Source organism: Piliocolobus tephrosceles, chromosome 4, assembly GCF_002776525.5.
Source record: "Piliocolobus tephrosceles isolate RC106 chromosome 4, ASM277652v3, whole genome shotgun sequence".
Taxonomy (NCBI): domain Eukaryota; kingdom Metazoa; phylum Chordata; class Mammalia; order Primates; family Cercopithecidae; genus Piliocolobus; species Piliocolobus tephrosceles.
The window spans coordinates 94,248,579-94,272,245 of NC_045437.1; the positions used below are offsets into that span (position 1 = coordinate 94,248,579).

Sequence of the window (23,667 nt, forward strand, 5' to 3'; positions counted from 1 at the left end):
AAATATAAGGAAATTGTTACAGATACTGACAGGAGAAATTTATATTAGATAAAAGTTTTCTTAAGCAGAAAAGTTATTCAATGAGAGCATCCAAATGAAATTCTGACATCTTCTAAAAAGAGTTCACAGAATATGAAAATAAACTGTAGAAAGGACATTTTTATGATGGTAGCTAGCAATTTCTTTTCAATTTATTTTTGATAAAAAAATACTGTAGTCCTCACACAAATTTCTCTCTTTACAATTTTTCTCTGTGGTGCCAAAAAGTCTAAAACTACTCTGAGGAAGGAAGCATATTACTTCCTTTGCCCTCCTCCCAGTTTTCGGTTTAAATCCTGCTGCTGCCAAGTTTGAGTGGAAAATCACTTCATTGCCAGTTGGCGACTTGCATGACTCTTGGCCAAGAAAGCTATTTAAGCAACTTTGAAATCGACTTAGATTTTCAGAGCTCTGTGTGTGTGTGTGTGTGTGGTGTAACACCAGTGCTCCTGAAAACACTGGGAGGCACGCCATCCTCCCTGACATACTTTCAAATATGACGTAAGTTTCATGTCATGGATACCAGTATAACCCAAGAGGCCAGAGGGGAGTCTTAGGCTCCCTCTGCTGAGATTCCTGCCATAAATCTAAGGACTGCTATTATTATTATCATTAGCACACATTAATTGAGCACTAACTCTATGCTAAGAATTGTGCTAAGCCTTTAGTACATTTTTTGTTTAATCCTCAGAACAGCTCTCTGAGAGGATTACTGTTATTATGCCTACTTTATGGATGAGGAAACTATGATGTAAGAAGTTATCACTAGCCCAAGATCACATGGTTTGTTGGAGTTGTGATTAAAATGTTTGTGTGTTTGACTTTAAAGCCTACAGTGTTAACCTTTATGCTGTGACTTATATACACATATGTGTCTATGCAGGGAGCCAGATGTTGTTCCTAAGAGCTCACATTTTAAAAACACATACATTGTTCTGATATAAAGTAATATGTAGGATTATTTCTTTAAAATACTTTTTTAAAAAAAATCTTCATTTAATATTGTTTTTCTATTCCCTATCAACTAGAGATTGCTTTATGTTCTGAAAAGAAATATAACTCTAATATTACTTTGAGATTTATGTGGCATCATTGGGGCATAGCATTAGGGGAAAAAGAATAACTTTAAATTATTTTGATGAGAAGTAGCATAACAGGCAGATGTAATGATGCTAAGAGTGAGGAAACGGATCTTATGCTCTGGTTCAATTTTGACTCATATTGGGAATTTGGAGAGCTACTCAGCGTTTTAATAGTTTTGAACTTTTTTATTGACATTAAGATATGAATAAACATAACATTTATGATTAAATGTAGAAGATTTGAATTATCTGTTTAAAGGAGGTTGACCAGCAACTAGATCCTAGGCTCACAATACCCAAATAATCCATGCTTGCCGTTCAAGTGGAACTTGTCCACAGTCAGGTGAAAGGTCATTTTTTCTTATAAAGGGAGGAAGGAAGCCCAGGCCTGCCCATGTTTCTACAAGTCCTTAGTCTGTGCTTCCTTCATGCCTGACTGAGTCCTCATGCTGCCTGTGAGCCCAGGTTTGGGTTTTGTTTCCACATTAGCTTTTGACCAGTTCACTGTGTCAATTTGGCAGTGTGCTTAGGCTATGTTTGTTGTTTGTTACACTCCTCATCCATCCTTGCTTGCCACTGTCATTGTGGATGTTGCCTTTGACCGCCTTTCATGAACTTCACTGCAAAATCCATTGAAAGTGCCTATCTGGTATTCCAGCTCTGGTTGCAGTGAAAAACTCTTAACCCAAAGCTAAGTGCTTGTCTGAGAGAATCAAGTGCTAGATGGTCAAAATGTCATTCTGAATTAGAAGAAAATGTTTAAAAATATTTATTATTCCTAAATCTCTATTTAATCATAAAATGATACTTATATACATAATTATTTTTAAGAATTTGAACCTGCTATATTTATTTATTTCCTCCATTTGTCTTATTTTCCTTCTTTCCTTTTTCTCTCTTCCTTCCTTCTCTCTTTTTTTTTCAAATTTAAGTTTTATTTTAAGTTCAGGGGTATATGTGCAGGTTTGTTATATAGGTAAGCTTGTGTCATGGGGGTTTGTTGTACAGATTACTTCATCACCCAGGTATTAAGCCCAGTACCCATTAGTTATTTTTCTTGATCCTCCCACCCTCTGCCCTCTGATGGGCCTCAGTGTGTGCTGTTCCTCTCTGTGTGTCCATGTGTTCTCATCATTTAGCTCCCACTTATAAGTGAGAGCATGTAGCATTTGGTTTTCTGTTCCTGTATAAGTTTGCTAAGGATAATGGCCTCCAGCTGCATCTATGTCCCTGCAAAGGGCATGATCTTGTTCTTTTTTGTGGCTGCCTAATATTCCATGGTGTATATGGACCACATTTTCTTTATCTAGTCTATCATTGATGGGCATTTAGGTTAATTCCATGTCTTTGTTATTGTGAATAGTGCTACAGTGAACATATATGCATGCATGTGTTGTTATGATATAATGATTTATATTCTTTTGGGTATATACTCAGTAATGGGATTGCTGGGTTGAATGGTAGTTCTGTTTTTAGGTCTTTGAGGAATTCCACACTGTCTTCCACAATGGCTACACTAACTTACACTCCCACAAACAGTGTATAAGCATTCCTTTTTCTTCCCAACCTTGCCAGCATCAGTTATTTTTTTCCTTTTTAATAATAGCCACTCTGACTAGTGTGAGATGGTATTCCATTGTGGTTTTCATTTGCATTTTTCTAATGCCATTGAGCTTTTTTTTCATATACTTGTAGGCCACATGTATGTCTTCTTTTGCAAAGTGTCTATTCATATCCTTTGCCCACTTTTTAATGAGGTTGTTTGTTTCTTGAAAATTTGTTTAAGTTCCTTGTAGATGCTAGATATTAGACCTTTGTCAGATACATAGTTTGCAAAAATTTTCTCCCATTTTATAGGTCATGTGTTCACTCCGTAGATAGTTTCTTTTGTTGTGCAGAAGCTCTTTAGTTTAACTAGATCCCATTTGTCAATTTTTGTTTTTGTTTCAATGCTTTTGGGTCTTCGACGTGAAATCTTTGTCCATGCCTATGTTCAGAATTGTATTGTCTAGGTTGTCTTCCAGGGCTTTTACAGTTTTAGGTTTTAAATGGAAATCTTTAATTCATCTTCAATTGATTTTTGTATATGGTGTATGAAGGGGTTAATGTCAGTCTTCTGCATATAGTTAACCAGTTATCCCAGCATCATTTATTGAATAGGGAGTCTTTTCCCCATTGCTTGTTTTTGTCAGCTGTGTCAAAGATCAGATAGTTATACATGTGCAGCCTTATTTCTGGATCTTCTATTCTTTTCCATTGGTCTATGTGTCTGATTTTGTACCAGAACCATGGTATTTTGGTTACTGTAGCCCTGTAGTATAGTTTGAAGTCAGGTAATGGGATGCCTCCAGGCTTGTTCTTTTTGCTTAGAATTGCTTTGGCTATTCAGGCTCTTTCTTGGTTCCATATGAATTTTAAAATAGTTTTTTCTAGTTCTGTGAAGAATCTCAATGGTAGTTTAATAGGAATAACATCGAATCTATCAATTGCTTTGTGTAGAATAACCATTTTAACAATATTGATTCTTCCTACCCATGAGAATGGATTTTTTCCCATTTGTTTGTATCATCTCTGATTTCTTTGAACAGTGTATTGTAGTTCTTATTGTAGAGATCTTTCACTTCCCTGGTTAGCCATATTCCTAGGTGTTTGTGTGTGTGTGTGTGTGTGTCAGTTTTGAATGGGATTGCATTCTTGAGTTGGCTCCTGGTTTGGTTGTTGGTGGTGTATAGGAGTGCTAGTGATTTTTGTACATTGATTTTGTATCCTCTGACTTTACTGAAGTGGTTTATCAGCTTAAGGAGTTTTTGGGTCGGGACTAACTTGGTTTTCTATACAGAGAATCATGTTGTCTGCAAATAGAGATAGTTTGACTTCCTCTCTTCCTGTTTGGATGGCCTTTCTTTTACCTGATTTTTCTGGTTATGACTTCCAATACCATGTTGAATAGGAGCTGTGAGAGACAGCATCCTTGCCTTGTGCCAGTTTTCAAGAGGAATGCTTTCAGTTTTTGCCCATTCAGTAAAATGTTGGCTGTGGGTTTGTCATAGATGGCTCTTATTATTTTGAGGTATGTTCATTCAATACCTAGTTCATTGAGAGTTTTTAACATGAAGCAATGTTGAATTTTTTAAAGCCTTTTCTGCATCTATTGAGATAATCATGTGGTTTTTGTCTTTAGTTCTGTTTATGTGATGAATCACACTTATTGATTTGCATATATTGAACCAATCTTGCATCCCAGGGATATAGCCTGCTTGATTGGGGTGGATAAACCTTTTGTTGTGCTGCAGGATTTAAATTGCCAGTTTTATCTGGAGGACTTTTGCATCAGTATTCATCAAGAATATTGGCCTGAAGTTTTCTTCTTTTGATGTGTCTCTGTCAGGTTTTGGTATTAGGATGATGCTGGCCTCATAGAATGAGTTAGGGAGTAGTCTCTTTTCTTTAATGTTTTGGAATGGTTTCAGCAGGAATGGTACCAGCTCTTCTTTGTACATCTGGGAGAATTCAGCTGTGAATCTGTGTGGTCGTGGGTAGATTATTTTTTGGTTGGTAGATTATTTATTACTGACTCAACTTTAGAGCTGGTTATTGGTTTGTTCAGGGATTCAATTTCTTACTGGTTCAGTCTTGGGAAGGTGTATGTGTCCAGTAATTTATCAATTTCTTCTTAATTTTCTATTTCATATGCATAGAGGTGTTCATAATATTCTCTGATGATTATTTGTATTTCTGTGGGGTTGGTGGCAATATTCCCTTTGTCTAATTGTGTTTATTTGAATCTTATCTTGTTTTTTCTTTATTAATCTAGCTGGTGGTCTATTTTATTAATATATTTTTTAAAAACCCAGCTCCTGGATTCATTGATCTTTTGAATGAATTTTTATATCTCAATCTCCTTCAGTTCAGCTCTTTTGTTATTTGTTGTCTTCTGCTCTCTTTTGAATTTGTTTTCTCTTGGCTTGCTAGTTCTTTTAGTTGTGATACTAGGTTGTTAAATTGAGATATTGCTAACATTTTGATGTGGGCATTTAGTACTATAAATTTCCCTCTTAACACTGCCTTAGCTGTGTCTAGAGATTTTGGTGTGTTGTATCTTTGTTCTCATTTATTTCAAATAACTTCTTGATTTCTGTCTTAATTTTATTACTTACCCAAAAGTAATCCAGGAGCAGGTTAAAATTTTAATATAACTGTATGGTTTTGAGTGAATTTCTTAGTCTTGATTTCTAATTTTATTGTGTTGTGGTCTGAGAGAGTTGCTGTTATGATTTCAATTGTTTTGCATTTGCTGAGGAATGTTTTGCATTTGATTACGTGATTGATTTTAGAGTATGTGCCATGTGGCAGTAAGAAGAATGTATATTCTGTTGCTTTTGGGTGGAGAGTTCTGTAGGTGTCTATCAGGTCCATTTGATTCAGGGCTGAGTTCAGGTCCTGAATATCTTTGTTACTTATCTGTCTCAGTGATTTGTGTAATACTGTCAGTGAGGTGTTGAAGTCTTCCACTATTATTGTGTGGGAGTCTCAGTCTCTTTGAAGCTAAGAACTTGATTATGAATCTGGGTACTCCTGTGTTGGGTGCATATATATTTAGGATAATTAGGTCTTCTTGTTGAATTTAACCCTTTATCATTATGTAATGGCCCTTTTTGTCTTTTTTGATCGTTATTTGTTTAACATCTGTTTTGTTTGAAACTAGGATTGCAACCCTTGCTTTTTTCTGTTTTCCATTTTCTTGGTAGATTTTCCTCATTGCCATGTGTGTCATGGCATGTGAGATGGGTCTCTGGAAGACAGCATACTAATGACTCTTGGTTCTTTATCCAGCTTGCCACTCTGTTTCTTTTAATTGGGGCATTTAGTTTATTAACATTCAATATTAGTATGGATATGTGTGGATTTGATCCTGTTATCACGATGTTAGATGGTTATTTTGCAGATTTGTTTATGTGGTTGCTTTATAATGTCACTGCTGTGTGTACTCCAGTGTGTTTTGTAGTGGATAGTCTTTCCTTTTCATATTTAGATCTTCCTTCAGGAGCTCTTATAGGGAAGGTCTGTTGGTAATGAATTCCCTCAGCATTTGCTAGTCTAAAAAGAATATTATTTCTCCTTTGTTTACGAAGCTTAGTTTGACTGGATATAAAATTCTGGGTTGAAATTTCCTTTCTTTAGGAATGTTGAATATTGACCCCAGTCTCTTCTGGCTTGTAGGATTTCTGCTGAGAGGTCTTGCTGTTAGTCGGATAGGCTTCCCTTTGTAGGAAAAAGAAAAATGTTAAATGCAGCTAGAGAGAAAGGTCAGAGACTTGACTTACTTTGTGAATCTGGCTACCTTTAACATTTATTTCTAGCTGCCTTTAATATTTTTTATTTTATTTTGACCTTGGAGAATCTGGTGATTATGTGTCTTGGGGATGATCTTCTTGTGAAGTATCTTACTAAGATTTTTTATATTTCCTGAATTTGAATGCTGGGCTCTTTAGCTAGGTTGGGGAAGTTCTCATGGATGACATCATGAAATATGTTTTCTAAGTTGGATCCGTTCTCCCCATCTCTTTCAGGGACACCAGTGAGTCATAGATTTGGTCTCTTTATGTAATCCTATATTTCTTAGAGGTTTTGTTCATTCCTTTTCATTTTTTTTCTATTTTTGTCTAACTGTCTTATTTCAAAAAGCCAATCTTCAAGCTCTGAGATTCTTTCCTTCATTTGGTGTATTCTTGGTCTTTTCCTCCATTTGGTCTTTTCTACTATTAATACTGTGATTACATTGTGAAATACTTGTGATTACATTATACTTATGATTAGAGTCCATAATGTAATCACATATCATAGTGTGTTTTTCATCTCTATCGGTCAGTTACATTCTTTTCTAGTCTGGCTATTTTTTGTATGTCAGCTCCTGCATTGTTTTGTCATGATTCTTTGCTTCTTTGGATTAGGTTTCAACATATACCTGTAGCTCAATGATCTTTGCTCCTATACATATTCTGGAATTCTATTTTTTTCATTTCAGCCATCTCAGCCTGGTTCAGAACTCTTGCTGGAGAGGTGATGTGGTCGTTTGGAGGAAAGAGGGCATTCTGGCTTTTTGATTTATCAGTCTTGTTGTGCTGGTTCTTTCTTTGTGAGCTTATATTCCTTCAATCTTTGAGGCTGCTGACCTTTGGGTGGGTTTTTTTCCTTTTATTCTATTTGATGACTTTGATGACTTGATTGTGGTATAAGGTGGTTTCAGCCATGTAGCTTCATTTCTAGAAGATTTTAGGGGGCCAACACTCAGGTCCCAAGACTAAATGTGGGAGACTTGTATTGGCTCTGACTTTGTTCTCCAGCTCCTCGAGGTTAGGAATTCACTCTGTTGGGGAGTGGGGGCTGAGGTGCTCCTGGATTGCTGGCCACTATACTCTGATGGGTGGTGTTAGCCAAAGTGTTTTGTAATGCAGTGACAGTGGGATCCATCCTTGTTTGCACGTACCAGCAGCATTAGTAGTGGCAGTGCAATGGGGTACACACTTATTGGCTGCAACAGGGTGCTCATGGGTGCTGGGGTATCTTCCTCTGTGCATATGTTCACCACAGTAGTGGAGGCAACACAGCTTGGGGTGACATGTGGCAACTGTGGATGTGGTTGCACTGGTGGTGGTGTTGGCTCAGGTGCTGGATGTTGGTGGGTACGGGTCTGTTTGCCTTCTCTGTGCACTGCAAGCAGGAGTGCTTGCTCAGGGTCTGGGAGGATCTGCTGTTCTTTGACCCTAGTTTCACTCCTGCCATAGTGCTAGTGCAACCGTGGGGAATTGATGGGGGTGAGGTTGGCTGGCTTTGTGCCCTCCAAGTCTCCATTTGTGGTCGTAGTTGGCAGTGGGAGGAGGTGGACTGCACTCCCACCACAGGAGTGGCAGGGTGCAGTGCATGCAGACTCGTGTGCTGGTGAGGCAAGGAAAGCAAAACCCACCCATGCAGACATGTGCCAGCAAAGCAATTAAGGGAATTGCTGTGGGCCTGGGGGAAGCTTCAGTATGGGGAAGGAGCAGGCAGGCTAGTGCATGGCCAGGGGCGTGGCCTCTGCTGGAGCTCTCCACCGGTCAGGCACAGTCCACCAGTGCAGAAGGTATGATGCAGGCTCCCAGGGCATCCGAGGCTGCCCTGCAAGCAGGCATGGTTAGGCTGGGGACCTGGGAGAGGCCAGACCAAGGAGTGCTCAAGTCAGACCATCCCTATCTGATGGGCAAGACTGCCCTGCAGAGTTCACAACTGACAGTTCTTCTAGGGTTAAAGTCTTCTATGGGAGCAAGTTGAGCCTGGGGTGGTAGCCATCCCTGGCTGTGGTCTGCTACAGACATTCCTGCACCAAAGTCTCTTTGCTCTACATAGCTGGCTTGCTGCCCCTACTACTACTCTGAGCAACTCGCCGTGCCAACTCATGTCCATGATGGGTGTGGGGTCTCCTCCTGCCTTGGTTTCAGAAGTGTATGGCAAGAGTGGGTTACTCCTTGTCAGTTCAACTCACCCATTTTCCTGGAGCCTTGAGGTCCAGGAACAAGTCCAGGTGTGTAGGTTTCCCAGCTTTCTCCTCCTTCAGCTCCACTTCTGTGTCTTCCCTCCATCCACTCTTGGTCACTTCCCTCTGGAGGTCTGTGAGGAGTGTGTTAGTTGTCTTGGCCTCTTGGTGGCAGCTGTTCCACCTGGCTACATCTAGTCAGTCATCTTGCCTCCACATTTCCCTCCTTCTCTTCTTCCTTTCTAGAAATTTCAGGAAAAGTTATGAATTAGAACTTCTAGGGCAGTGTAACACTTCAATATATTATTGTGCTTAGAGGAGTTTCAGATTACTTTTTAAGAAAGGCTAACTGTGGCAAAGTTGGGGAAGATAGCTCATAATGGCTACTCCAAAACTGCTACCATTATTGAGCTCCATCCAAAACTATAAAGATTTAAAGCAAAATCCTAGTTTGCTTTATTTTTTCCTACATTTGTATATATATTGGTCAAGGTTCCCTAGAGAAACAGAAACGATAAGATGTTTATAGCAATATAGAAAAAGGTTTATTATCAGGGATTGGCTTATAATAATGTGAAGGCTGAGAAATCCTATAATCTGCTCTCTGCAAGCTGGAGAACCAGAAAAGCTTGTTGTATGGTTTAAGTCCAAGCCTGAAGGCCCAAGGGGAGCTAATGTTGTAAGTTTTTGTTTGTGTCTGAAGACCAGAGATACAGAAGTGCTGAATCAGACCATGAACAAGAGAAAATGGATGTCTCAGTTCAAGAACAGAGAGGGAATTCACCTTTTTCCTTTTCCTTTTGGTTCTTTTGGGAGCCCTCTATGAATTGGATGATGTCCACCCACACTTAAAAAAATATTGTTATAAAGTCAATACATCTTATGAGGGTGATATTCTTTCTTGCTCTACCAAGTCAAATGTTAATCTCTTCCAGAAACATCTTCACTGAAACACCTGGAAATAATGTTTTACCAGCTATCTAGGCATCCCTTAGCCAAGTTAAGTTGACATTTGAAATTAATCATTTTAAGTCCATCACTTGTCAACTTGGGACCCATCCATATCTTTTTAAGCCATACTTAATCTTCAAATAGGATAAAAACAAGGTCATAATTCTGCCTAATATGATAATTATAGGTTAGATGATATTTGGGTGCAACCAGAAGTGGACTAATTCCTTCCCTAAAAGAAGAGGTGAAGTTGGCCAGGCACAGTGGCTCACGCCTGTAATCCCAGCACTTTGGAATGCTGAGGCAGGTGGATTACTTAAGGTCAGGAGTTCAAGACCAGCCTGGCCAACATGGTAAAACCCTGTATCTACCAAAATACAAAAATTAGCTGGCCATGCTGGTGCACACCTATAGCCCCAGCTACTCAGGAGGCTGAGACATGAGAATCACTTGAACCCTGGAGGCAGAAGTTGCAGTGAGCCAAGATCATACCACTGCACTCCAGCCTGGGCGAGGAAGTGAGACTCTGTTTCAATAAGTAAATAAATAAATAAATATAAAAAAATGGTTCAGTCTTTGAGTGATGTTTACTTTTTTCTGATATCCCACAACTAAAACACTGTGATGTGAAATGCACAACACTTAAAAAATATTGTTATAAAGTCAATACATCTTATGTTAAATGAAAAGGAAAAAAGAGGAAAGAAAGCAAATATATTTGTTTAATATGTGTGTGTGTGTGTGTATATATATATGCAAACTTATTTATAACCAAATAAAGAGAAAATACTAATGACATTTACAGTCTTCATTTCGGTGACTGGTCACATGGTCATAGCTGGTATTTATAACCATCTTTTCCTATTACTCATTGTGTTTTCCCTTTGCCTTCAATTGACAATTTTAGTTGGTAGGGTGACCCAAACCATTATTCCTGAAGGTGTGAACCATTTGTTGTCTTGCCTGGATTGGGTTGTTATACTTTTCCATTGACCTTAATCACAAGGTATGGTAATACTAAGAGATGCCCTAAGGGATCTCTTGTATTCCAGATATACTCTTCCTTACCTCTATTGGGAATAGTAGTCCACCTCAGCTGACCTCACAACTTCCTTTTTGGCCTGTTAACTAAGTCATGAGGAGCTGAAAATGGCTGGGTGGCAGTCTTAATTTTCAGTTCAATGAAATCATTGTTGTTTCTTTAGTGGAAGCATTCCTCCTTCTGAAACTAAGAGTAGTTGGCCAGCAGAGCATAAGGTTGCAAGATCAGGAAGCAAAAATTTTGCTAATGGGTCACTGGGGATAATGGTGAGTGGTGACACTCCAAGTTTTACTCCTGGATTAACTGATTCATAAATCTTGGCTATTGGAGAAACAGTACCATATATTTGACATTGATTCAGAGTACATACAGCCTTCCTGGGGAGGACTTTGACCCAGCCCTGCAAGGTATTGCTACCTAGCTGGTACTGTAACTGTGTCTTCAAAGGGCCATTTCATTATTCTATGAAGCCAACTGCTTCAGAAACATGGTAAGACCAATAAATTCCATGAGCATGGGCCCATTTCTTTACTTCTTTTGCTGTGAGTTGAGTTCTTTGATCAGACACAATGCTATATTGAATACCATATTGGTGGATAAGGCTTTCTGTAAATCCACTAATGGTGGATTTGGCAGAAGCATTGTTTTCAGGGAAGGCAAATTTATATCCAGAGTAAGTGTCTATTCCATTAAGACTACAACACTACCTCTTCTATGATGGAAGCAGTCCAATATAATCATCCTACCACCAGGTAGCTGATCACTCTGGGGAATGGTGCCATAGTGGGTACTCAAAGTTGGTCTCTGCTGCTGGCAGCTTGGGCACTCAATAGTGGTTTTAGCCAAGTCAGCCTTGCTGAGTGGAAGTCCATGTTGCTGAGCCATGCACAACCTCCATTCCTGCCACCATGGCCACTTTGTTCACAAATCCATTGTGGAATGACAATGATGGCTTCACAAAGAGGCTGACTAATATCCACAGAATGAATCGTTCTATCCACTTGATTATTAAAACTCTTCTCAGTTGAGGTCAGCTTTTGGTGAACATTCACATGGGGCACAAATAACTTCACATTGTTCACCCATTCAGAGAAGTCTTTTCACATACCTCTCTTCTCCAAATTTCTTTGTCACCAATTTTCAGTGGGTGACATCTATCCATTTCTTCTAAGCAAAGTGTACAACCAAGTGCATTGCCCAGAGTTCTGCCCAGTGGAAGGATTTCCTTTCACCACTGTCCTTCGGTTATGTCCTAGAGAAAGACTAAAGTGCCTCAAGTATTCACTTTTTGGTATTCCTTCATATCGCGCAGACAGAATCATTGGTAAACCAGGTCTAAGTCTTTTCTTCCTCTGTCAACTGATCATAAGAAACTCACCACGAGATCATAGGTGCAGGCCTGGAGAGAGAAGGCAGTGTAGCAGGAGTGGGGACCATAGGCATTAGGCCCACTTCTTTATGTAACTTACTTGTGTATTCAGACCCTACTCAGGGCCTGTTCACCTATATTCTACTTCCAGATGATGATAGACTGTTGCAATGCATGCCTGCTTTTATGGGTTGGTGGGTCAGATAATACCTAGTTCATGATGGGCAGCTCAGGTCACATAGTAACTTAGTGGTCCATGGTCAAGTGTTCAGTCTCTACAAAGGCTGAGAGCTGTGTCTCAAAAGGAAAGTAGTTATCTGGAGATGATACAGGGCCTTGCTCTCAAATCCTTCTTATCATCTCTTTCTGGAACTTTAATTTCCCACTCATCTATGTTCAGCTCTTTAGTATCATATTTTATAGTTTTCCCTCCTCTGCCCCAACATTCACCTACAGGGGCCTGCCAAAGGCTCCTAACAGCATTGCCTATCTGCCACTAACCAAACTTTCCAAGAAAGTTAAATGCATCCCAGAACATGGCTCAGGAAGATTTATAGGCATACAAAAATGTGTAGTTACTGAACAGGATAAAATTCAGTCTGTTATCCCATTAAAGCTTACAAGCCATCTTATAGAGGTAAAGAGTAGAATGATAGATACCAGAAAGGTGTGTGTGGGAGAGAGGGAATGAAGAGAGGTTGCTTAATGGGTACAAACATACACTTAGATAGAGGGTATAAATTATAATGTTCGATAGTGGAATAGGGTGACTACAGCTAACAACAATGCGTTGTATATTTCAAAATAGTTAGATGAGAGGACTTGAAATGTTTCCAACACATAGAAATAATAAGTACTTGAGGTGATGGATATCCTAAATACCCTGACTTGATTTTTACACATTCTATGCATGTAAAAAAATATCACAGGCACCCCATAAATATGTGCAAATATTATGTATCAATTTAAAAAAAGATTATAAGGCATGTGAAGCAGCAGGTAGAAAAGACCTAAAAGGAGGTCAATTAAACAAATCCAGAACTGATGTAGATGTTATAACTACCAGACAAGGACATTAAAACCATGATTGTAGCTGTATTTTATATGTTCAAAAAGTTATGTAAATGAAAGGTATAGAAAATATCTGAATGGAAATTCTCAGAGATGAAAGCAACAGTGTCTGAGATGAAAAATACAATGGATAGTGTATGAGTCAGGATTCTTCAGAAAAACAACATCAATAAGATATACACACACATACACACACAAATGTATGTGTGTAATATGTGTGTATATATAGGATGCATAGATGTGATGTACATTTATGTGTGTGTGTGTATGTATACCAATTCCATAAAATAAAATCTCTCCCCTCATGTGTGTATATACACACATATACATGAAAGGTATATACAAACACATAGAGGGGAGGGAGATATTTATTTTAAGGAATTTGTTCATGCAATTGTGGGGACTGGCAAGTCTGAAATTTGCAGGGCAGAGCAGTAGGCTGGAAATTCTAGCAGGAGTTAGTGTTTCAGTCTTGGCTACAAATTCAGCCTGTAGATAGAATTCCTTTCTCCACAGAGGACCTCAGTCTTTTCTCTTAGTGCTTTCAGCTGATTGGATGAGGCCAACCCATGTTATGGAATATAATCTCCTTTACTCAATGTCTGCCCATTTAAATGGTAACACACGTAAAAAGTACCTTCACAGGAGCATTCAAGATGCTGTCTGACCGAGCAACTGGGCATAGCCTAAAGTTGACACATAAAATAACATATCACAGATAAGATTAACAATGGGTTAGGCATTTCAGAAGAAAAGGTTACTGAACTTGAAGCCATAGCAATTGAAATGATTAAAACAGAAAGAGAGAAGAGAATAAAAAAATAAGCAGTAAATCAGTGAACTGTAGGAAAAACTCATATATTGAATATATCTGTAATTAAAGTTCAATGGACATTTTCAATCTCTATTTACTTACCTTTTAGCAGAATTTGACACTGGGACTACTTCCCTCTTTTCAAAATACTTCATTTTCTTGGTAACACATTGGGTTGGTTTTCCTTCTATCTGGTTGCTTATTCTTTGATTCTTTTTCCATTTCTTCTGCCCATCCTTAAGTGTTCTTTCTTAGGCTTCTTTCTCTTCCAACTCTACACACTCTTCTGGGTGACCTCACTCACTCCAGTAGTCTCAGTTACCATCTCCATGCTTATTCAAAATAGTTTCTAGTTTTCTTCGATCCAGAACTCTCATGAACATTTGATTCCAATGCTGGGTTGCCTGAGGGATCTTTCCTTTTGATGTTTCTTAGGCATTAAAAACTCAACATAATCATAATGGAGTTCAACTTTCTTTCCTTAACTCACAACCTGCTCACTCCTCCACTTCCTGTTTTGCTGAAGGCATTCATTCCTCTCACCAAATCAGACTTCTGGCTATCATCTTCCACTTCTTTGACTTTGCTTCCCATTAGTAACAAAGCCTTGCTAATTCGACCTCCTAAACATTTCTAGAATGTACATATTCCTTTATCTTTATTGCTATGAACTTAGGCTAGACAGCTGTCATCTCTCTCTTGGTTTATGGAAAAAATATTCTAATTGATTATCTGTCTCTAGGTTTCTCAGTTTCAATTGTTTTGTTTAATTTAATTTAATTTAGGAGAGCTAAATAATTAAACATGAGGCCAAAGTACATAAGAAAGCGGCAGCCTTTTATTGCCAATATGCACATACTCTCGGGCGAGGTTCTCCGGTCCTCAGGTATGGGGCCAGGGAAGTTGCATGGGGGCTCTCAGGTGAGGTTCTCTGGTCCACAAGTAAGAGGGGCCGAAGAAGTCACGCCGACTCCTGCCGACCGCGGACTTTTATGCATTGGTACTGGAAGGGGAAGGCAGTGGGCAGGATAAGGGCGTGATAGGGGCGTCTCCATAGGCGTGGCCAGGTAAGTTTTGATCTTTTCGGATTGACGTCACCTGGCGCATGCTCGGTTGATCTGCATCTTCCTGGGTGTGGGCTGCATTTTCCCGCATGCGGGAAAAATGGTGAGGAAGAACCTGGAAGCAATATGGATTGTGCCTTCTTGTTCACCTTCCTCCATCTTGTCCTTTCTCCCTCACCCAAACATCAATCAATTTGCTATATTATAAAATGAAAATCTGACCATGTTATTCTTCTCCTTAAAATGCTTTAGTGCCTCTCACTTTACTTAGGCCAAAGTCCAAACTCCTTAGCATTCATTACAAGCATCTGTCCAATCTCCCATTCATTTTTCATTAACCCTTTCCCATCCTATGCTATAAGTTACAGTCATACAGAACTTAATATATAATTATTGGATTAAATTGAAGGCATGAGGGGTCTACCTAAAACTATTTTCAAAATGACTTATGTCTGTGCCTTCTTGTTTCATCAGATTCTCCAAAGAAGTTTAAGAATCTGGCTCATAGAGGCTAATTTGATGTGGCATGGGGTCACTCCATGGTTCAGTTTCTTTACATATTCAAAACCTTTCTCTTCTTTTTTGCAGCCTTTTGACTCATGGAGAATAAGGGAGTGGCAACAATTGAGCCACTACAGCCACTGCAAGCTGATAAAGCTCTGATAGGGAAACTCCTTCAAAGGCAAATTAAGTTCTTCATTATCTTTCTTGAGGATAATTGCAATAGTTTAGCTAGTATTTCTGCTTTCTGTCTCCTCCAGTCTATCCTGCAGTCTGTTGGCAAAGTCACTAAAATAGTGCAGGTCTGATCATGTCATTCTTTGGCTAAAACTCTTTAATGACTCCCCTTGATTCTGAGGATGAAGTTCAAACTAGTTTTCACTGTGGCTGAGTCACTCTCTGGTCTGATTCCTGCCTGCTTCTCAATCTAGAGCTGTCATTATGCTCTTATTCCTTGCTTCAGCCACCCTAGCTGCCTGTACTTCCCCTAAAAGGCTAGGGGACTGTTTGTGTTTTTTGTTCATTCCACTTGTCTGAAGCATTGCTGAAGTGACCATTTATTTCTCTATGGTTGTTCCTACTTCTATTATAGAGTTTGAAGGACTTGGGTGCCTGACACATAGAAGCTCTTTTCCTCATACCATATACAAAAAGTTAACTCAAGATGAAGTAAAGACTTAAATGTAAAACCCCAAACTATAAAAACCCTTGAAGAAACTCAAGCAGTACCATACAGGGCATAGGCACGGACAAAGATTTCGTGATGAAAACGCCACAAGCAATAGCAACAAAAGCAAAAATTGACAAATGGGATGTGATTAAACTAAAAAGCTTCAGCACAGCAAAATAAGCTATCATTAGAGTGAACAGACAACCAACAGCATGAGAGAAAATTTTTGCAGTCTATCCATCTGACATAGGTCTAATATCCAGAGTCTACAAGGAACTTAAACAGGTTTACGAGAAAAAAAAAAAAAAAACAACCCGAACAACTCCCATTAAATGTGGGCAAAGGACATGAACAGACTCCTCTCAAAATAAGACATACTCGGGGCCAACAAGTATATGAAAAAAAGCTCAACATCACTGATAATTAGAGAAACGCAAATCAAAACTATGATAGATGTCATTTGACACCAGTCAGAATGACTGTTATTAAAACGTCAAAAAACAACAAATGCCGGCAAGATTGAGAAGAAAAAAGAACATTTCTACATTGTTGGTGGGAGTGTAAATTAGTTCAACCATTGTGGAAGAAAGTGTGGTGGTTCCTAAAGGACCTAGAGGCAGAAATACCACTTGACCCAGCAATCCTGTTGCTGGGTATGTACCCTATGTTTCTCATTTTTCATTACCTGACAGTCTTTTAAAAGAGTAGTCTGTACTCCATTGCTTTGATTTTTTTTTTTTTTTTTTTTTACTTTTTATTCCTTGCCCTTTACAATCTTGCTTTTGTCCTCATAATTTTACCGAAATTATTTATTCAGCATATGCATTACATCCTTTTTGCTATATTCGGTGCCTTTATCTTTTGTATTTGTCTTCTTTCGTTTTGTATATTCTACTACCATCTTATACTCAGCATGTCTGAAACTAAATATTCTAATATTTTCTTCTCAACAATTTTCCACCCAAGAACATCTTTCTGCCAGTTGTAAAACTAATCACAGAATCTAAAACCCTTGAAGTTATTTTCTGTCTTCTTATATGTTGAACTATTAAGTTTCTTCTTTTGTAACATATTTTTCTATTTTGCTTTGTTTGTACAGTTACAATGCTAGTTCACAATTTTTTCATTTCACTCATTCAACTTTTCAATAAACTTCTAGCTGTTTATTAGAAATGTAATGTAAACAACATATATTACTTTAAATTGTCTAGTAGACATTTAAAAACAAAAAGGAAAAATTAATTTTAATAATATATTTTATTTATACCAATTTATCAAAAGTGTTAGCATTTAAAAATACTTAAAAAATGAAAGTATTAAGATATTTTACTTTTTTTTGGTTCTAATGTTTGAAATCTAGTTTGTATTTAACACTTAACAGCACATCTCAAGTGAGAATAACTGCATTTCCAGTCCTCAGTAGCTATATGTGATTAGAGGCTAATGTATAGGACAGCATAGAGCATAGCTGACTTCTTCAAATCCAACTTTTTACTTTTTCCAATGGCATCTGCATTCCATCGTCAGAGCAATTGTTTTTCAACACTAATTTCATCACAAACATGATCTGAAAATATGAGGCTATTTTGAAAGAGAGAGGGAAGGAGAGATCATACTCACATGACTTATTACAGCATATTGTTAAAAATTGTTCTATTTTATTATTTTTGTTAATCTCTTACTGTGCCTAATTTATAAGTTATAGTTATTTATGTATAGGGAAAAACATAGTATATGTAGGGTGTGCTATTATCTGTGGTTTCAGGCATCCACTGAGGGGCTTGAAATGTATCCCCTGCAGATAAGTGGGTACTACTGTACTTATTCAACATTATGCAGCTCCTTTCTCATTGACAACTTAGATACCAATGCAGATGCTTTGCTTAAGATATTGTGCATGTATTATAATACCTAACCTCAACTAGAATCTCCTTCTAAACTTTTTCTAAGATTGGTACAAAAAAGGTATACATTTCCAAAACTTGACCTTTTATTACTTTTACAACATATATTAATACATTTGTTAAGCGATTTAGAAATATAAATACATATTTCATAAGTCAATATGCTTGTACCATAGAAAAAAAACTGAGTGAAAAAAAATAAATGACTTTATCTAATATATTTTGTGTTCCCCTTTTAACTCTTCTCTCTCTTTGTGACCAAACTCAGCCTATGAGTTAAGTATAAATTACAATGTATACGGGTGCAATTATTCGAGTAAATTGCATCCAATTTGTGAAATATGTGGAGAAGAAATAAATTTATTTTAGTGTGAGATAAATGATCTGATATATTTTGTACCTGAATGTAACACTCTCATAAATAAATATTTGAAAATTGGATATTATTTATCACCTATGCCATTTATGTCATACTTGTAAATGGGTTGTAGTCTTCAAATTGATGACACAGAAATTTTCTGTACTCTTTACAAGTGGGAATTTATTACTAAACTTTTTCATCCTCCCACTATTTCTCATAAATGCATCCACTGTATTTATGTAGCTTCATGCATGGCAAGTTTTCTAAACAAGTCTTAGTCCTGGTCACCTTATTCATCTAAAGTATTTGTTGAAGATAATCACTGAGATTTGTTGAATATAATCGCTGGGATTTATTCCTCACTAAACTTAAACCATTTGAGATTTCAGTTTTTAGGTCTTGAGCCATTTGGTCTTCCTTATCTCATGTATCAGATCATTCTCCAAGTAACCACTAGAAGTGGCATTCTAATTAATACTGGACTGATTGGAATAATTACCTTACTTTATACAGAATACTCCCTTTAATTGTTAATAGCTTCATGTTGATTTTACATATCTCATTTATTACCATAACAACCAAATTCTTGCCGTAATATTGACCACAATTCATTTATCTTTTGCAAACTTTAGTTTTTATTACGTTTCAGATAAAGTTTAATTTGTTCTATGGTGTTATTATAATTTTTTTATTTATTAAAAGGGGTATTTATATGTTTGAAAATTCTTTGTTTTAAAATATTTATAGATTCTATATCTTAAATCATCTTTGACTTTAACTAGGACTCCATTAAAATGGTAAATTTAGAAGAGGTTAAGATCTTTTATTCTTCACATTGCTTTAATTTCCTCCAATTTTTGTGTCCTTTAAGATGTTTGCTATTTCTACACTAATGGAAGTAAAATATATATGTCAAATCATTGGAGAATCTGGCATTAACCGTGTGTGCAGAGTGGATTAACTGCAATATTAGCTTAAATCTTAATTAAAATCTCACACAAAAGTCCTTAATAATATAGATGACTATTTTGTGACTTGTTCGAGATTGCTTTATTTAAAAAAAAAGATAGAAATTTTCGAAAAAGTGATCTCATTTTGTAAATTAAGAGAATGCCTCTGTCTGGTTATTTCACAATGTTTCTAAAATTATTTAAACTCTAAAGAAATTCAGCAGTGAAATGAAATGGGTTTATTATTAATATTTAGAAAGAAGCCTGCATGTAAGCCTTATGACTGTTTATGAGGAAACTTTTTTAAAAAAAGGATGTTGAAAAATAGATGAGGAGAGGAGAAACATGAGAATTTGGGCAGCCTTTTCTCCTAACCTTAGGATTACATTATCATCAAAGATCTCTTAGTTTTTAAAGTATTTCAATTGTCCCACATTTTAGTGCAGAATTGTAGCGATAAGTATACCTGAAGTGGAGGTAAAATCCAATCTAATTTGCCCAGCTCCAGCTGGATCCCATTCTTCTGAGAAATGTGTAGTTCTGAGAAGTTTTTTTTTTTTTTTTTTTAAGATAGTCTTTTACAGTGAAGCTTTGTATACATGCTTGTTAAAAATGTAAGAATTTTTTAATTTTTATTTTCATTTTTTAAGAATTTTTTGAGATGGAGTCTCACTCTGTCAGCTAGGCTGGAGTGCAGTGGTGCAATCTCGGCTCACTGTAACCTCCACCTTCTGGGTTCAAACAATTCTCCTGCTTCAGTCTCCGAGTAGCTGGGACTACAGATGCGTCCCACTATGCCTGACTGATTTTTGTATTTTGTGTTTTTAGTAGAGATGACATTTTACCATATTGGTCAGGTTGGTCTTGAATGCCTGAGTTTGTGATCCACCCACCTCGGACTCCCAAAGTGCTGGGATTACAGGTGTGTGCCAGTGCGCCCGGCCAAAAATGTAAGTTTTATATGTCTAACTTAGTGGAGAAAATTATTTATCAAGCCCCCCTAAGCTCCTATTTCTAAAACATATTACATTGTGGTTACTTAGTTTTTAAAATTTGTATAAATTTATGGGGTGCCAGTGCAATGTTGTTACATGCATAGATTATTCAGTGGTCAAGTCAGCGCTTTCCAGTGTCTATCCACCAAATTTCATTAATTATACTCATTAAGTAATTTCTCATCATTTACCCCTCCCACCCCCCTGTCCCTGAGTCTTCTCCATTATCTATCATTATCTATCATTCTAACCCTCTATGTCTATGTGCTCATGGTTTTTTAGCACCCACTTATGAGTGACAATATGTGATATTTAACTTTCCGTGTCTGACTTGTTTCACTTAAGATAATGACCTTCAGTGTTATCCATGTTGCTGCTAAAAATATGATTTCATTTTTTTCTATGACTTACTAATATTCCATTGTGTATGTATACTACATTTTCTTTACCCAATTTTCCATTGATGGACACTTAGGTTAATTCTATAACTTCGCTATTGTGAATAATGCTGTGATAACATATGAGTGCAGGCATCTTTTTGATAAATTGATATCAAGCAGTAGGATTGCTGGATCAAATGATAATTCTACTTTCAGTTCTTTGAGAAATCTCCATACTTTTTTCCATAGAGGTTGTAATAATTTACATTTCCACCAACAGTGTATAAGACTTCCTTTTTCTCTACAACCTTGCCAACATCTGTTATTTTCTCTTTTTAATAATAGCCATCTTGACTGGGGTAAGATGATATCTTGTAGTTTTAATTTGCATTTCTCTGATGATTAGTGATGTTGAGCATTTTTTTTCTTATATCTGTTAGCCATTTGTATGTCTTGTTTTGAGAAATGTCTATTCATATCCTTTGTCCAATTTTTAAAAATATATACTTCTAACTTTTAGGTTCAGCGGTACATGCGAAGGTTTGCTGTGTAAGTAAATTCCTTTCCTGGGAGTTTGTTGTACAGATTATTTCATCACTCAGGTATTAAGCACAGTAGCCAATAGTTATCTGTTCTGCTCCTCTTCCTCCTCCCACCCTCCACCCTCCATCCTCAAGTAGACTCTAGTGTCTGTTGTTTCCTTCTTTTTGTTCATAAGTTCTTATCATTTAGCTCCCACTTATAAGTAAGAACATGTGGTATTTGGTTTTGTGTTCCTGCATTAGTTTGCTAAGGGCAATAGCCTCCAGCTCTATCTGTGTTCTTGCAAAAGACAAAATCTCATTTCTTTTTATGACTGCATAGTATTCCAGGGTTTATGTGTACCACATTGTCTTTATCCAATCTGTCATTGATGGGTGTTTAGGTTGATTCCATGTCTATGCTATTGTGAATAGCACTGCAATGAATATTCATGTGAATGTGTCTTTATGGTAGAGAAATTTATATTCCTCTGGATATATAGCCAGTAATGGGGTTGCTGGGTTGAATGATAGTTCTGCTATCAGCTCTTTGAGGAATTGCCATACCACTTTCTATAATGATTGAACTGGTTTACACTCCAACAAGCAGTGTAGAAGTGTTTCCTTCTCTCCACAACCTTGCCAGCATCTGCTATTTTTGGACTTTTTAATAGCCATTCTTACTGGTGTGAGATGGTATCTTATTGTGTATTTGATTTGCATTTCTCTAATGGTCAGTTATATTGAACCTTTTTTCATATACTTGTTGGCTGCATGTATGTCTTCTTTAGGATAGTGTCTGTTCATGTCCTTTGCCCACTTTCTAATGGTGTCATTTTTTTTGGTAAATTTGTTTAAGTTTCTTACATATGCTGGTTATTAGACCTTTGTCAGATGCATAGTTTGAAATATTTTTTCCCAATCTATAGCTTGTCTGTTTACTCTGTTGATAGTTTCTGTTATGCAGAAGCTCATATGTTTAATTAGCTCCCACTTTTCAATTTTACTATTGCTTTTGGTCTCTTTGTCATGAAATCTTTGCCTGTTCCTATGTCCAGGATAGAATTGCCTAGGTTGTCTTTCAGAGTTTTTATGGTTTTAGATTTTACATTTAAGTCTTTAATCCATCTTGGGTTGATTTATTTATTTGATGTAAGGAAGGAGTCCAGCTTCAATCTTCTGCATATGGCTAGCCAGTTATCCCAGCTTCACTTACTGAATAGGAAGTCTTTTCCCCATTGCATTTTTTTGTCAGCTTTGTTAAGATCAGATGCTCATAGGTGTGTGGCCTTTGGCCTTATTTCTGGGCTCTGTATTCTGTTCCATTGACCTGTATGCCTTTTTTGTACCAGTACCATGCTGTTTTGATTACTGTAGCCCTGTAGTATGATTTGAGGTCATGTAATGTGATGCCTCCAGCTTTGTTCTTTTTCCTTATGACTGCCTTGGCTAGTCAGGCTCTTGTTTGGTTCTGTATGAATTTTAAATAGTTTTTTTCTAGTTCTATGAAGAATGTCAATGACAGTTGGACAAGAATAGCATTGAATCTGTAAATTGATTTGAGCAGTATAGCTATTTTAATGATATTGATTCTTCCTATTGATGAGCATGGAGTGTTTTTCCATTTGTTTGTGTCTTCCCTGATTTCTTTGAGCAGTGGTTTGTAATTCTCATTGTAGAGTTCTTTCACCTGCCTGGATAGCTGTATGCCTAGGTATTTTATCTTATTTTTAATGACAGTTATGAATAGGATTGCCTTTCTGATTTGGCTCCTAGTTTGATTGTTGGTGGTGTAAAGGGAATATTTTGTATGTTAATTTTTGCATCCTGAAATTTTTGCTGAGGTTGTTTATCAGCTGAAGGAGCTTTTGGAGGTTATAATACTATGGGATTTTCTAGATATAGAGTTATGTTATCTGTAAACAGGGATAGTTTGAATTCCTCTTTTCCTATTTGGATGCTTTTTATTTCTTTCTCTTGCCTGGTTGCTCTGGCTAGGACTTCCAATACTATGTTGGATAGAAGCAGTGAGAGAGGGCATCCTTGTTTGTACTGGTTTTCAAGGTAAATGTTTCCAGCTTTTGCCCATTCAATATAATGTTGGCTGTGGGTTTGTTATAGATGGCTCTTATTATTAGAGATATGCTCCTTCAATACCTAGTTAATTGTGAGTTTAAAACATGAAGTGGTATTGAATTTCATAGAAAATCGTTTCTGTGTCTATTGAGATAATCATGTGGCTTTTGTCTTCAGTTTTGCTATGTGATGAGTCACATTTATTGATTTGTTTATGTTGAACCAACCTTGCATTCTGCGGATAAAGCTTACTTGATTGTCATGAATAAGCTTTTCATTGTGCTGCTGGATTCAGTTTGCCATATTTTGTTGAGGATTTTTACACTGATGTTTATTAAGGATATTGGTCTGAAGTTTTCTTTTTTTG

The 23,667-nt window shown here is 37.1% G+C and overlaps 1 pseudogene; it reads left to right on the forward strand.

The window, feature by feature from the left end:
• Window positions 1-535: 535 nt before the first annotated feature.
• LOC111542702 overlaps window positions 536-23,667 on the forward strand; it is an 82,241-nt pseudogene continuing 59,109 nt past the window's right edge.